The 14,665-nt window shown below is 46.6% G+C and overlaps 1 protein-coding gene across 6 annotated transcripts in view; it reads right to left on the bottom strand.

Annotated features, from left to right (window-relative positions):
• MTMR3 (myotubularin related protein 3) overlaps positions 1-7,420 on the bottom strand; it is a 73,844-nt gene extending 66,424 nt beyond the window's left edge. For 2 of the 6 annotated variants that reach the window (XR_008208295.1, XM_052689697.1), the window contains exons 1-2: positions 7,192-7,398; positions 6,701-6,744 (exon numbers count right to left, since the gene is read on the bottom strand). The gene's annotated coding sequence lies outside the window, so the exon portion shown is untranslated. Of the gene's footprint in view, positions 1-6,700; positions 6,745-7,191 lie in introns of all 6 variants that reach the window. The other 4 variants (XM_052689694.1, XM_052689699.1, XM_052689696.1 and 1 more) reach the window with 3 other exon arrangements.
• Between the last annotated feature and the right edge of the window lie 7,245 nt (positions 7,421-14,665).

Below are 14,665 nucleotides of genomic sequence, written 5' to 3'. Positions count from 1 at the left end.
GACTCCCTCCAATGCCTCAGATTCTGAAAGAACCTCTAATTAGTTTTCCTGCCAGGCCATTTCTACACAAACACAGTTTGAGCACCTGTAGGTATAAGGAGGATATAGGCACACAGCAGTAAACTGAAGCTGCAGCTTTCTTTATAAAGCCAGCTAGGACATCCAGAACAGAAAGCTGATCTCCTCATAGCAAGAGGTCTAACTGACCTGACACAGCCCCTTGCTTCTGCCAGGGCACACAGCAATGAAGCATTACAACTGTTGACACGCACCTCCAGAACAGCACATTCCCATGTCTGCTCTCCCTGCAGTCCTGATTTACTCATCTGTAAAGTGCAGGGATGCTCTGCAGCGGCAAAGCACGCTAAGCAAACACCTCCAAATCATGTGATACTCACGCTTGAGTATGAAGGGATAAAGAGATTCCAGTCCAAAGTAAAAGAAAACAAGCTAGCTATTGTATTCTGCTCTAGGAAACAGCTATAAGCCATTAGCCAAACCTATAAGGAAAACACACCAGACCTCAAAATATTCACCTTGTTCCCATCTTTCCCCTTTTTCCACAGAGCTCAGATTCTCCCAAAGCACAAGAAGGTACATTCCTATGGAAGTCACTCAAAGAAAGGTTCACTGAACACAGACAATGATGAGAATTTAATTATAATGGGTATCCAACCAGAATATAATGCACCGTTCACAGCAAATTCCTGCTATTAGCAATGAGAGAAAACGAAGATATTGAATTCTCAAACATACTCATGATTAGTATGTCCAATCACCAAGCAATTAAAGAGCAGGAACTCTTAATTGTAATGATGCACATTTGTGTGATAAGGATTAGTCACTCATTTGATGAAAAGCTTATCCACTCAAGAAAAACATGCACAGCACTCAGATGGAAACCAGGAGATCTGCAGGCAGAGGCAATAAGCTTACAAGTTTACATTAAGTAGGCTTCACTGGCTTCCAAGTTCCACTTATTAGAGACAAATAACCAAAATGAATTAGAAATGTGGTGCATTTAAAGACTTGGATCAGATGATTAGCAATTCAGCAGCATGCTGCTCAGAAGTGAGGGAGGATCTGCTCGGCCACTGAAGCCCATCAGACACCAAGGAGGTGCTGAAGACAAGCTTATAGGTAACGTGGTGGCATCCACAACCACTGAGTGCCATAAAAGAAGTAAATACATTCATGGAGAATAAAAGCAAGACTGTCAACTCATGACTTACAAAAGTATCTCTGCTCTACTCAAACTAAAACTGACCACAGAACGGATGGAGCAATGTCTTATTAATGCACAATGAGATCTGCCTCTGGGATACGGCATGGAGCTTTCATCTCACAGCTTCCCATTTGGCATCACCTGTTCTTTGTCCAAAACAAATATTTTAAAAGCCTGAACCTCGAGAACCCACAGAAGAGCAAAAGCTAACTTTGGTAGCTGTAGTTCTGAAAGTTAGAGGAAACACTGAAGGCTGGAGGCAAGCAAAACTGAAGGCAGTTTTCAGCTGCAAGAATCCAGAACTGGGTCTGAAGAGGTCTCAAAACAAACACCCTATGAAGGATGCAAACAGTATAATTAGGCATGACAGAGCTTCCCAGCATCTCATTTTATCTCAGGTTTAACGTTTCAATGATAGCAATTACGCGCTTGCAGATAGCAATGCAATAAGTAGAGCTTTCCCAGGTACACATTTATTTCAATTATGGCTGCAAGAAATGAAATTAGGCAGCCACAGCAACAAGCTGTTCCCTTTCATGGTCTACTTGCAGAGAGAGCAAGGAGTCAGCCTACTGGTCCCCCAGTCTGACTAGCAGATAGGAAATTCCAAAGAAACAATTTCTGATCTCAAACTCACCCACAACCACTTCCACGAGCAGCTTAGCAGTCATGTTGAAAGCTGGCAGTGGTAGCATAAGCCACACCAGACCGGCACTAGATCAGCTAATAGACAGGATCATTCTGATTGCTTCTACACCACAGCTGAAGCTTCATTTCAGAAATACTCAGTTATTTTATCCATGTAGTGCCTGCTTTAAGATAGTAGCACTTTAAGACTCCACAGTTAAGGTAGGTGTAGATCGGATCAGATCTTTCCATCTATTTCCCAAAACCCTGACTGCAGCTCTACAGCTGTACAAAAAATAAACTTGCTTACAGAACAGTCAAACTGGATGAAACTGAAGAGTTGTTCTACAGGACTTGGAAGGCTTCTGATTTATTTGGGGTGATACGAAGGAGTGAGCTGGGAAGAGAGCAAATGAGCCACGTCCCCAGGCAAGTCCTGCCTCCTGCTCCAAGGCAGCTTCAGAAAGCCAACCAAAGCAGCTGGTCATCAGACCAGACTCTTAGTTTCCAGCTGTGCTCTGCAGCATGCAGACATGCATTTGTCCTCCTCTTGAAAAGGCAGCAAGGAACAGCTTCCTCCAGGGGCTCACACAGGAGCAGAAAGCAGCACTAGAGGAGTTTCACGCTGCCTGGAGCCTGCCTCTGCCCTGCTGATGTTGGAGCCAAATTCTACATGTACAGGAAAAGGGAAACTGTTCTCTTCAGGTAGAATACAGAAGTAATGCTCTGGATACAGACTTAATTAAGGCAACACAACAGTCTTCCTCCACAAAACCTCACCTACCTCAGTATTGATTACATTCTAGGAACTGCAGCTTGTACTGCACCAGAACAATCAGATATTTGGCTAGACAGGATGTTAGACTTGTACACACAAGAAATATCCTACAGACAGACATTTTTGATGGAGTTCTCTATTTCAAGGGATTTTATTTTCAGAAAGCTCAGTTAAACCACGATGCACAGCTTTTCACTAGTTTTCTCAAATGAAAAACCTTCCCACGTTCTTAAAATAGGCCAAGGCTCAAGGAAGGAAGCCTTTGGTAGAAGTCCTAGCCCAGTGGATACTGTACATGCAGCATGGGAGAACGGGATAGGTGCAGTGTGTTACTTAGACAATGTTGCCTCTATGAAAAGTAGGAAGCAGTTAAAAGTATCTTTTTAAAGTCTTTTCCCACTAATACCTAAAGAAAGCAGGATCTGACAGGGCAGATCTTGCCCACCTGCTAGAGATAGTGCCAGTAAAGAATAACTTCACTTCTGAAATTGAAACAAGCCCCAAAATCTCAACATATCCAGCACTTCCCAAGTACTATCAGCCTTGAGTTTGCTATGTGTCTGTGTGCATCTGCACAACTGCCTCAGTTCAAGACACAGCACCCAAACCTTGCCTCAGCCTTGCAGGATCCAACAGTTACACTGGTCAGCCCAAGATCCAACCCAGAAGGAAGAAGAGAGCATTTAAATGGATATTTCCTGTAACAGAGTTAAAAATGCAATCACAGCTTCTTGTTTTAAAGCTCAGCCAGAAGATGATAAACAGAACAGTACTTTATGAATTTTGACATTCATGTGTTGGTCCACAAAGGAGAACACTCAAGCTCTTTATTAAAACACACTTGTATCACCTTTCCCACACAGCCACCAACTTCTAGGCCACCCTCGGGAGCTCAGAGGCCCCTCTCCTCTCACGAGCTCCATCCTGTATTTGCAGCATGAACTCCCACGTAGATCTCTGCCCCCCAGATATTCTGTTCTTCCCAGTAAGACCTGGGGAGCATCTGCCCAGTTAACTTGCTATCAGATGCACATCAAATCAACTGCTGCTTCCTGAACTTTATGATTAAAATCAAAGATTAGCCAAAGTTAGGTATCAATAATTATATTTTAAATGAGTCCTTTATAAAGTGCTTTTTTGGAGAACATTGATGACTCCAGACATAATGCATTTATCTCAGCATCCCAAAAAAACCCTTAGTTTTGCTCTTTTTCTTGAGCTCCCTCTGCACAGTGCAGAGCTGCAGCCCCATCATTCCTCAGCACTGAGCAGAGCAGCTCCAGTTCATACACCAATGCAACCCAGACACCAGAACAGACTAAAGACAAAAGGTACCCTGGTTTCTAAAGGATAATGCCTGCACTCCTCTCTTCCTCTGCTACTTCTGGAACTTTTGGTTGATTTTCTCCCCCAGCTCTGATCAGCAGAGACTGAATTGAGGGCTTCCTTACGGCATAAAATGACCTCCTGGAATCACAACAGCTGCTGTTCACCTCCCTTACATCAGGGCCAGAAGCTGTTAAACAGATAAAGGAAAGAACAGCCAGGCCACTTATGGCTCCAGCTAAAAACCAGCATCCTGTAACACCAAACACATTCTGTCAGTAGTTCTCAGCTATCCACCCCAAAGGGAGGGGACAAAGTCTTGGCTGTTTCTGTTATCAAACACAATCTGAACAAGAGCAGTCAGCACCAAATGATGTTGTAGCTTATGACTTTTGTCCATCCCACAAAGCAGACACTGGCACACATACAAGTCAGAACACCCATCTGGATATGATAACGTTCAAGGAATGTTTGGATTTTGTGTTGAGGGACATGGTTTAGTGAGCACTATTGGTGATAGGTGGATGGTTGGACTGGGTGATCCTGAAGGTCTTTTCTCACCTTGGTGATTCTGTAATCCTGCCTGAACTGGGAATAACGCATCCAAGGTACAAGTGGTAACACACTGCAAATCGAGGTCTGCAATTCTTTACTGACCCTTTAATAAGTCTGTATTTCAAATCCTAAATTAGCACTAAATTCCCTGTTAGATCTTTCCTGCAAGCCACTCAGTCACCAGACGATCTCAAAGATACACAAAGCTAAAGGAACAGCTGTCTTTAAAAACTCTGTTAATCACAAGAATGATCTGCATGTTAGGCATATCCCAAAGCTTTCCTAAAAGCACTGCAAAGTTATGGCACTAATATCTAGAAGGACAGAATTACAAAGGAAGCTCGCGTCCCAGAGACATAAGACCCATATGGGAACCAAGAGGCAGATCCTTACACTGCCAGCTACCTCAGCTGGGTACACGTGCAGAACAGTTGCACATTATGGCAAAGAACAGACTTAAACAATTTAGTGCTTAGAAGCTCATCTTGAAAGAAACAACTTGTTATTTGATCAGGTCAATAAAAGCAGCTATGAAATAACATCACATTCAAGTACCTGGGATTTTCATTCCAGTTCACAATATTTGATAAGCACTACTGTACTATTTGCAGTCACAGGCTCTGACAACTGACACCAAACAGAAGAGCCCCATGATTATACCCAGCTACGCAGCCCCATGGAGAGCTACCAGACCAGGAACAGCCATCACCACCTTTTATCCTCTGTAGGTGAAGAGATCCCAGATTACTTCTAGATGCTAACCCAGTACCTCCAATTTGCTCCAGAGACAATTACTCCTTCCTTGCACTCCAGCAGACTTGTCTGACTACTTCCCAATTCTCGGGCAGCCTACTGATACTTTTCTCCTTAAGTTACTCCACTTGGACACATTAATTGTCAGCCAAGCACTGCTCAGACCTCCTACTCTTGAAGGGCTGACAACATACTCCTCTCCATCATTCTGTGCAGCACGTAGGTGGAACGAGATCTCAGATAAAGTACTGTACTCTCTACCTTCGGAAGCTTGGACACGCTGCACTTCTACCTCCTTCAGGAACAGACAGCCATTCTGATAGAAAATCAAGAGCTTATCAAGCTGGCCTTGCCTGTGGTTTCTTAAGCAGGCTAACACTTGGCTAATTTCTAGCTCAGACAATTAAAAGCAATGGACATTAGCAAATTCCTAAATAGGCACTGATAATACTACCAGCCAGAAAACTAGCTTGTCTCAAGATGTCACTCCTATAATCTTTAGGACTTGACATAAGACAAGAGCACCTTTTGGCACAGTTGCCAAAAATCCCACTGTTTAACATTTTTCCTGCACATCTGCCTCTCCCCCAGCTCCAAAGCAAGCACACAGAAACTTCTTAGTGAAGCATTTCAGAAGCTCATGCCCCACCTTTACTTATCTGACAAAGATTTCAACATTCTGAGTTCACAGCATTTCCTGTACTACGAAAGAAAGCACTTGTTCTATCTTCTAAATCCACTGTGATCACTAACACCAAAGCAACACAGACACCAGGTGTCACATCTCATCTGCCTATAAACTCTATTGCACGAGCTTCCCTTCATCCTCTACCAAGAAAGATTTTCAGTACTACAACACATGCTTTACTGACAGGCCAGACACACCTCAGCCCTCCATCTAAAGCCTCAAACCTGCCAGGTATTGCGCAAAACCTGCCACAGCTCCCTCAGTCACACTGCCATCCCCTGCCAATGGGCTTACTGGGGCAATTAAATATTCCTTTATTCCCACCATAACGTCAAGCATCGCTCCACACTACTCCGCATGATTTTCCAGACAAGATCCTCGAAGAGAAAGCTTCACCGCACACGGCAACATGGGCTTGTCACACAAGAAAACAGGCAGGTGAAGTGCTCAGACAGAAGCAGGTACCAGATGTTCAGTCTGCGTGAGGCACAAGCTCGTGCCCAGCCCTCACACAGTAAGGAAGGGGTGTGTGGAAAGGAAGAACCATAGAATGGTCTGGGTTGAGAAGGACCATAATGATCCTTCTACAGAAAGATGCAAAGGAATACGAGGGCTCATCTGTTGGTGAAGCAGCATTCTCTAAAAGGAGGGACAACACAAGTACAGTGCAAAACCTTAAGCTTCCCTTAAAACACAAAAACTTCAACACGGCATGGGCTCAGGAGGGTTGGCACAAAACGGTACTCACCAGAGAAGGGCAACATCTGCTCAGATCCCACCAGAAGAACGGGACTGTTAAGAACAACATGGGGAAGAAGCACGATTAAAGCCCCCACAAGTAACAGAGAAGCCCTAACAATCCCCTTATGAAGGCAGTGAGCACACCGACCCGTACAGCAGCGTACAAGCCGAGCTCGGGGCCGGGACAGCAGGCACCGTCCGGCGGGGTATGGGCAGCCACGGCGCACGGCCGAAGCCCGGCGCGGCCCTGCACCGTCACCTTCCTGAGGCCACCGGGCCCCGCGGGAAGGAGGAGGAAGAGGAGGCCGAGCCCCGCACCGAGCCGCCGAGCCCCCGGCCGAGGGAGCGCAGCGCCGCCGGACCGCCGCCGCCCCAGCTGAGGGGGCGTGCCGGGCCGCGGCCCTCCCTGACAGCCCGGCCGCCCTCCGCCAGGCCCCGGCCCGTTTCATCCCCCCGCGAGGCGCCGAACCCTCCCGCAGACCCCCGCCGGCTCCTTACCTCGGGGCCGGGCATGGCGCGGAGCCCCCTCACCCCGTCCCGGGGCGCGGCCTCCTGCCTTGGGCCGGGGTCGCCGGGCTCCTGGCTGCCGCCGCCGCTTTTCACCACAACATGGCGGCCGCACGGGACGCGGGTACGGCGAGGAGAGCGCGCCCCCGACACCGCCTCCCCTTCCCTCGCTGCCAAGGGCGGAGCGGCCGCCTCCTGTCAGGTGACGCGGGCAGGCCTCTCGTCGGCCCCTCCTGAAGGGAAGGAGGAGCCCGCCTCTTTCCCTTTTATAACCCTGTGGGGGTGGTGAAGTGCGCGGGGCGTTGATGGGGCGGCAGGGCGTTGTGTGTCTGTGAGCTCTGAGGTGGCCGAGTCCTGAGATGGCTGTGACTCCTGAGGTGGCCAAGCACTGAGTGAACTGATTCCCGTGAGGTGACTGAGCCCCAGCTGAGGGGGCTGAGCCCCCTGAGGTAGCCAAGCCTTAAGATGGCTGTGACCTCTGAGGTGCCTGAGCCCTGAGCCCCCTGAGGTGGCCGAGCCCTGAGGTTACTGAGCCAGCTGAGGCGGCTGAGCTCTGTGGTGGCTGCGCCCCTTGAGATGCTGTGCCCTAAGATGGCCGTGACCCCTGAGCCAAGCCATGAGGTGGCCAAGCCCCCTGATAACGACCCAGCCCTCAGCTGGCTGATCCCCGTGAGGTGAGTGAGCCCCCCCAGGTGAACGCAGCTGCCTTGGGGCAAAGAGGAGCCATGGTGATCCGAACCCCAATGCCTGCCTCGTGCTCCCCTCAGGAGGTCTCCAAAAGCTCTTGGAGGAACTACAGATCCAACTGGAAACCCGGTGCCTGCCCGCAGCCTGTGCCTTACTTTGCTTCTGTGGCATTCTGGGGCTTGGCTATAAGGACACGTGTGGCCCCTTGCTGTCCATAAATGCGCTGGCCAAGAGCAGCTCGCAGCTCCTCCATGAGGTAATGGAGAACAGGGAGCCAGCAGGCAGTGCGAGAGCCAGAAAGTGCACGGTAGTGGGGAGAAAAGCGATAAAGCAAAAGGTACAAGAGTGCAGAGCAGCATAAGGGCACTGCAGAGCTGGGGGGGGGAATGGCGGCCACGTGCAGGTGGCAGGGAGCGGCTGCAGGACCGTATCTGGGTCTTATTGCAAACGTGATGGATTGTTAATGCTTTATTTTTATACATCTCTTTAATTTACAATGCACTATGTAGGTCAGGTTGTGCTTTTGAGAGATATTTCCACCTGCTCGTGTTTGCCTTGGTCTGGAATGAAGTTATACTAACTATAAAATGTGCTCCTAAATTATCCGCAGGACTCTCCCTCTGAGTCCAAGGCTAGTCATTGTAGCAGATGGACTCCGGTCTGTCATTAAGCCATGCTGAAGGTGGAAGTGGCATTAGAATGAACAACACAAAATACAGGATCCCGTGTCTTTAAGCTCAGATAGAAGCCACACAGTGAGTTGTTTGCTAGCTAGCTTCCTCGGTCAGGGACAGTAAACATTTGAAAGGAAGTTAATGAGCCCCTCTGAAGGGATTTTTTTCCAACAACAAGCCATCATCTGAATGCAAATGTGGTCTGAAAGTCAATATGTACCTTCTGAGGAAATTCAGAAGAAATACAGGTAAATGAAGGGAAAAACAGGATTTCTGGCCTGTTTATACCCAAATGCAACGAAAAACTGTTCTGAAGGGCAGGTGTTGACAGCACCAGGAAGCAGAATATGAATTTTGAAAGCTCCCTGTTAAGCAGTTGCTTCTGCAGTGTGCCTGGAAGGAGATCAAATGTGACCTACTTCAGAAAACTGAATCCTGGAGACCCTGCTGGGTGCACTGCCTGTATTTAGGGAGGGGAGCAAGCTGCAGTGCCATCGCAGTGACAGCAAGGACTGAGGGAAAGCTACTTGCTCCCTGCTACTTATTTCAGTGACACAGATTGTCCTCCATGGCACTGAACAGATCGCTTGGAGAGTCCCTAAGTCTTCTGTTCAGATTCCCTCCATTTTGTGCTTCAGTTTTGGTTTTTTTTTTAATGTTATGTATGACCTCCTGTCAAATGAGTTTTAGTTCTGTTTTCTATGATCAGGGATCAGGGCAAAGGATGACAGCTAATGTGAATTACTTTATGGAAATGAAAATTACTGCCCCCAAAGGGAGAGCAGTGCTCATGAGGACCTGATGTGCAGCTTGGGGAACAAGGCATCCCCATACCCACACTTCTGGCAAATCTGGAGCATATCCTCATCTACCCAATACAAAGTTTTGAACTTGTCAGGGTAGTAAGGACTTACTGAGGAGCTACCGAAGCACTGCCTGGTTTTAAACAGGAGGCAGAAGAGCAACTCAGTCATTTACACCCCTATTTGTCTGACCTCAGGAACTTTAGATGCATTAGAAGTAAATGTAAGGGAAGAAGTAGTTGGAGACAGATATGTAAGTAGAAAATGAAGTAAAATATAATGTAGTTTTACTAAAGATAGGTTACATGAAATTGGCAGTTTTCTTCAATAATATTTTTCTAGGCAATTGATTTACATCAGGTTTCATCTAACTGGATTTAATAGAATATTGAATACAGTGCAACACTGCAAACGTATTGTTTATCTGGGGAGCTATTTGGTAGGTGAGAAGATAGCTACAGAGAGATGGCAGCAGTTCAGGTAGAAATTGCTGAATAGAAAAGGTGGAGATGTCAGCTCAGACGTACAGTGTGTGGATGTGTGGGCAGCCAGGGAGAAGGCTCAGAGGCAGTGGCTGAGCTCTTGTGCACATCTCTGCTTCTCTCTGAGATGGAGCATGGGACTGCAGGGACCATCAGACTGACTTACAATCTTTGCATCTCACACAATATTTCTCGGTCAGGTCGTGGAACAAAAGGTAGGAGTAAGCTGATGGCATTTGCTGACGGCACACGGTTGGGAAGCACTGGCAGCACAGAGATATATCTGTATTTCTGGATGATCTGGGTAACACTGAGTGCTGGCACATCAGAAAGGAGATGAAATTTAATAGTGGAAAGTACACGGTCATGTGCTTGGGAAGTGTGAACAGGAATCTCTGCTGCAAGCTTGTTGGAAATGACAGAAGAAGAGAAAAATCTGGGTGTATTTGCTGATCTCAAGATGACTGAGAACTCCCGAGATGAAGCAGTGTGACAAAAAGCACGTATCAATTGAGATGTTTCCAAAGGAAGGGGAAGATATTAGTACCATGACACAAAGCTCTGCTGCAACCTTCTCTGGAATTAGGAGCGCAGCTTTGGTCTCTTTATTGAAAGGAGACAAAATGTGACTGAAGGATAATGACAGGGTGATCCAGAGCTTTTCTTTCGTAAAGATTTGGACGTAATTTGTCTATCCAAAAGACCTGAATGCCGAGAAGGGAAATGGTTGCTCTCAACAAAACTTCAGGGAATAAGAAGTAAACACACCTCCATTAAGAGCAAGGGTGATGGTCGTGTAAGAGCAAACAAGTATCCGGTGGCTATGAAGAGTCTGGGCTGAAACATGAGAACATCAGAGCTTCCAACAGCTCCACTTGTGAGGCTCCGATCATCCTCCCTGAGCTGCCTCATCCTGATGCAGTTGCCCCCAGCAGTGAGAACTGACCCTGAAGACCCAGCAAGTCCTTTCCAGGCTTCTCTTAGTGCTTCAGACACAGTCACTGAGCCGCTAGTTAGCTTCTGACAAGGACAAAAGGGATTCCTGGTGTGGAAAGACATTCTTTGGGCTGCGGTCACAATCAAATGTCATTTTAGTCAGTGGCTGTATTCAGTGGCTGTATTCAGTGGCTGTATATTCAATGCATTTAAAATTGATGTGTGGTTGTGGTGGAGGCTGGCAGCCTCTTGTTCTGGATCATCCCAGTCCCATCTTCCTGCAGACGCCCATCCTGTATTTGAGGTGCAATCCTGCACCTGGCACATTGAGAAGTGGCAAAAACAAACTTGTTTTAGGCATTTTCTTGCCCTTGTTACCATCTGGTGATCCAAACATCCAAACTTGGTCTTCCTGGGCTGTTTCTGTAATGATGAAAAACTGACGGTAAGGTCAGATATGTCTCAAACACGACAAAACACACCTGACTGTGTAAGAACAGCACTATGGCTGGTGAGGACATCAGGGCCTGCATGGTGTGAGGCTGCCCCTGATTAAAATCCGCCAGCTGAGAAGCACCCGCTCTGCCATTTGTTCTGGTGAGACCCAAAACATGGATGCTGTGAATGAAAAGTAGATGAATAACTTGAAACTAATGAGATTTTTACGACATATCCATTGTCTTTGTCAGAATGTTCCCCAGTTTCTTGTTTTCAGACTGTCTGCTCTCCCTGTGTTAACAGAATGCACTGTTAGTGACATTTTGCCAGAGGAATGTGGCATCAAGAAGTTGTCTTGACAGAGGCTAATTATCAAGATGATTTTTAGATGATTACTGAAGTTCTTGGGGGCTTTGAGAACTTCTGGATCAGTGGAACAGCTACAGCATTTTTGAGCAAATACTGAAAATGGCCCTGGGCACCGTTTCCAGGCAGAAGCACAACAGACTGAGCCTGGCTTGGCACTGACGTGTGAGCTGGTTGTCACATGAGAGCCCAGTTTTAAGCAGCGGGCCAGCTGAAGACATGCTCAGCCTGTTTGTGGAATGAAGGACAGCTCGTGGCCACGGTACTTGAATTGAACATACTAGTTCTGTCTGTGAGCACAGGGCATTCGTGTGTGGGTGATGAATGGCACCTTGTCTGTGCAGGGCATTTCTCTACCTGGAAGAAGCAGCTGAGGACATCAGTATCAACAGTGCACCAGCAGTCCAGTATAGGCAGAATGCTTGGAAGCCTAATGTTCACCTCCCTTATTTTCTTATTCTTAAAAGACTAATAATCCATATTGTTTTTCTAAGCTAAAAGGAAGTAAAATATCTGAAATATTTAATAAGGAATGCCTCTTCAGAAAAGTTAACTGACAACTGTAAGCTGTGTTGTGTTGCTACAATGATGCAGTCTGAGAAATGCATTTAATAACAAAGAATATTCATTTTTCTTAATTAGCATGTTAAGCTTCCTTCTCAAGCTGGATTGTTGTTACTATTCCATCATACAGAAGAACACGGGGCACAGAGGGCCTTAAGAAGTTCCTAAGAGGGACACCTTCAAGTATCATTAGAAAATAGCATTATTTTAGCTGGTAGTTCTGTATACTGTGGAAAATAGGGTGATAAAATACTCAGGCCTGCGGTCACTGTGGTAAGCACAGCTCAGAGAGGAGGGAGCTCCCACGTGTGAACCCCCAGCATTACACCTCACAGAGGTTGAGCAGCTCCTTCCCTCCATGGCCGGGTGGACGTTGTACAGCTGCCTCTCAGCACGGAGAGAAGCAGTGCTGCTGTCCCTTGCAGAAGAAACGCCATGAAGAAAATGAACCAGGTGCCTCAGGCCATCCTCTGTGTCCTTCATTAGTGCCCGAAATGAAAGATATCCAATAGCAAGACTTGATGCTAAGAAGAGATTAGTTGGAGGATGGGGGGAAATTGAAAAATAAATGATAGTAGCATCCATCAGAACGATAGTTTAGTGATCACACCTCAGTCTTAATGACTATCAGTAACATGCTTCTGAAGGGTTATAGCTGCTGTTAATCCTTAAGAAGATAACATAGATGCCATTATGAGAAAATGTAAAAAACAGAGAAAGTAGGGCTGAAGTGAAAAATTGCAAAGCCCAGGGCTGACATGGTTCATCATTGCTACTCTAATTGCGTATCCGCTGCTCAGAAAATACAGTGACCAATGTCCACGACTTGGCAATTTATCTTCTTGCTACATCTCTTTTTCAGACGACGCTGACGTTTTGCAGCCATCACAACCCTTCAGCGTTCTGTTTATTTGTAAAACCCCTTGAGAAGCGATGGTCCTTCAGGGCTACATGTGCCCTCACAGCTGTATGTGAGCACCACGTGGGCAGGCTGCTGTCTTTAAATCCTCTGTGATTTCCTTCTGAGGAAAAAGAGGGCCGACTCCTGGCCCCTCAGCAGCTCGGACGACTGTGTGAGCAGGAGGAAAACAGCTCTCTTCCGTGACTGCAGCAAATAAGCAGATATCCTAAGCAACCCTGGGCCGTCACGTGGGACTTTGGGGCAGAACTTGAGAAAATGCAGGGACCTTGAACACCTTAGTGCTGCCCGAGAGACAGAATGCCATATTGTAGTGATTGGGATGGGCTACGAAGAAAGCAGGCTGGCCTCAAACAGCTCCTGGGGCAGCTCCAGCATATCAGTGCTCGCCTCGGTGCTTTTTGCACTGCTTGAAGTGAGCAGGCTGCTTCTGTGGTACTGCTAGCCAAGTCAGGAGTGTCCTTTGCACGCAGAGTCAAGGCAGTTGTTGGTGTATATCTGTCTAAACAGTGACAGAGCTACCGGAACCAGGGCGCTCTTCCCAGCCTTGGGACATCTGATAATTTCATGGTTACATCCACCACTGAACAACTTCCTCCTGTCCATGAATCATATCAAAATAAGGATCCTGTTTAAGAAAAGCTTTTCCAAGGTGTTCTTGCCTGGAGGAGTTCTGCGCTGAGGATCTGATCCAAAGCTCACTGTGGAGCAAACTGTGAAAGCGGGATTTTCCTGCAGTTTTCTTTTCCAAGCTGTTTCCAGTGCTTTGCTTTTCCATGCCACAGAGGCCAGCGGTTACCCTGCACTGCTGGGAGCTGTGCAAGTGAAAGCTTTTCCCTCAGATTTGCACTGAGATTACAGAAATGAATAGAAATTCTATTTGTTTGCCAATTAAAATTTAATTTGTACAAGTAATGATACGCATATAATTGCAAAACTCAGTTACACACACATAGTGGCACCAACATTGTGGGCAGAGCTCCAAGAGTTCACAGCGCTTTAGCAAATCAAGTGCATAATACACAATCAATAAGGCAACGGCAGCAAAAATCACCAAAAAGAGGAATAAAAAGTGATTCAAAACAGCCCGATGACAGACTCTGGGCCCACTGAGTCATTTGGAGACTTTCCACCAGTGCTTTGGAGGAAGGCTGGCAAAGAAGGAGAAATAAACAGATGCCTTTGCAAAGGAATCATGCTTCAATTGCCAAATATTATCCTCCACTAAATAATCAGAGCAAACCTTGGATCTGACATAATTACTGGAGTTTTCTTCTGATAAGTGTTTTGCAGAGCACGTTGATGCTGGGGTTCAGCCCGAGGGCCTGCCTCGTCTACGTGATGTGTGAGAAACAAAAATAATAAATAATTCATTTTAAAAATTAGTAATTCAGAAGGTACGGTGAAAGATTGGCTAAAATTGCAGGCTCCCTGACAACCTGCCATGACATTTAAATTGCAAATCAATTGTACCCTGCGGAATGTGAAACGAACACAACCTCTCCATGCTGCGTTCTTTCTAGAGAGAAAATGCCAGCTTGCTAATAAGGAAATACTGAACATGGCAGCATTAGGGGAGAGAGGCAGGCAGGCAGC

The sequence above is a fragment of the Tympanuchus pallidicinctus genome, unplaced genomic scaffold (genome assembly GCF_026119805.1).
Source record: "Tympanuchus pallidicinctus isolate F22 unplaced genomic scaffold, pur_lepc_1.0 scaffold25, whole genome shotgun sequence".
NCBI lineage: Eukaryota > Metazoa > Chordata > Aves > Galliformes > Phasianidae > Tympanuchus > Tympanuchus pallidicinctus.
Note: the sequence above shows the minus strand (reverse complement) of the source record. Positions and strands in the feature narration are given on the sequence as shown.